The following is a 1807-nucleotide window of genomic DNA, read 5'->3' as shown; positions in this document are numbered from 1 at the left end:
CCAGTGCTCTTGACATTCAAACTTCTCTTGACCAAATCCCAGAAACACTCAGTCCCATAATCTGGCTTCTTCACAAGGGTGGGTTTTGTTTTTGTTTTTGTTTTTTGGGGGTACCAAGGATTGAAGTTGGGACCTTGCACTTACAAGACAGGTGTGGTGCCACTGTGCTAAATCCCTGGCCCTTACAAGGGTGATTTCTAATCTCTCACTTTGCTAGTGTATACAAGTTTGAAATATCTAGGGTTTAAAGCCAATGCATTTCTGAATACCTTCCCTAGATAGGTTTGGCATTGTACAGTGGACCCTTGACTTATGAACTCAATTCTTTTTTTTATGGTAAACATAACCAAGTATAGTTACCATACCCAAAAGAAAACTGGCCCATCTCAATCTGTAGTTAGACTAGCATGAACACCACCTAACCATGTTACAACAGAAACCATCACTTAACATCAGTCCTTAGAAGTCACAATTAGTTGGGCCAAAGTTATTTTTCCTTGAAAAACAAAAGTGGTAGTGTATACAATTTGTCCTCCACCAAGGCTATATGGAGGAAACCTGAATTAACAATAGAGAACAAAGGATTTACATGATTGATTTTGGTGCCACAGACATTGAAATAACTATTCCTGTTGGTTACCAGAAATTATTCTCCCTACAACAAAAATAGATTTAGAGTGTGATAAAGTTAAGTCAAAGATCTTTTTCTCAACAGCTCAGCCAATTCTTCCCTAATGTGCTGTATAGAAACCTCATCTCTTTTCAGCTCTGCTTGCTTTAGTGCTTCCTGGTAGATCTCTTTTGCTTGTGTGTATCGTTCTCTGTGTATCAAAATTGCAGCTAGCTTACCGAGTACCATATGCAGCTTGGGATGATTTAATCTGTCTTCCCAGATCTGATGCTCTTTAAATATAAAAAGGTCTCATCAAAGTGGGCCTGTGCATCCAAGATAGTAGCCAGGTCACTCATCAGCACAATTGTCTGTGGGAGTCTTTCTCCCCTTGTATTTCTTCAGAAATCTGCAGAGCTTTTTCATACATTCTTTGTGCCTGTGATGGCTGTTTGGAAAATAGACAGTATCATGCACAGGCATCTAGGCACATGCCCAGGAGGAGGTGGGTATTAGCTTTTCCTTCCACTGACATAACATCTTCTGCTAACTCCTTTTCTCTTTCAATTTTTTCCTCTAGAGTTGAAATGCAGAATTCATAGCCAGCAAGATCAAATTCTTGTCTATTCTGAGCAGCATATATACTGGCCAGCTTCAGGGAGATTTTAATCATTGCATTGTCTTCCTGCTTCGTACCCCCTCCAAACAGGTAACTCATTGTTGCTTTTAAAAGTTGTTCCGCATTTTCAAGCTGACCTTGTATAAATGCTAAGTTGGCCATCAAATCGTAAGTGTAAGTGATGGGCTTCTTGTTATCAATCTGATAGGCAAGGTGAAGAGCGTCATGCAAAATAGCTCGGCCCCTTCTGGCTCATCTTTCATGATGCTCGACTTGGCTCATTTCAGCAGCTGGATGATCTCCTCCTGGGCCTCACCCTCTGCGTCGGCAGCCCCGCCTGCTCCCCGCTGCTCCTCCCTGTCTGCTGCAGCAGGCCTGGCCTGGCTGTGAGGCGCAACTTGGGGGCCAGCACCAACTCCTAGAGCTCCTGGCTTCCTGCAGGCCCAGGGAGCAAGCACACGGAGCAATCCCAGCAACGCCACCCTGCGGCCCACAGAAAGCCTCACCCCAGCGTCGGACTCAGGAGACGAACTCAATTCTTTCGAGAGGGCTGATTATAACTCAAGTTGCTCAGTGAA

The 1807-nt window shown here is 43.8% G+C and overlaps 1 pseudogene; it reads right to left on the bottom strand.

Moving 5' to 3' along the window:
• Window positions 1-688: 688 nt before the first annotated feature.
• Window positions 689-1492, bottom strand: LOC101720141 (tetratricopeptide repeat protein 19, mitochondrial pseudogene; annotated as a pseudogene).
• Window positions 1493-1807: the final 315 nt, after the last annotated feature.

This window comes from Heterocephalus glaber, unplaced genomic scaffold (genome assembly GCF_053883595.1).
Source record: "Heterocephalus glaber isolate CG9 unplaced genomic scaffold, H.glaber_assembly_v1.0 deba00001457, whole genome shotgun sequence".
NCBI classification, from domain to species: Eukaryota; Metazoa; Chordata; class Mammalia; order Rodentia; family Bathyergidae; genus Heterocephalus; species Heterocephalus glaber.
The sequence above is the reverse complement of the archived record's forward strand: the minus strand, read 5'-3'. Positions and strand labels throughout refer to the sequence as shown.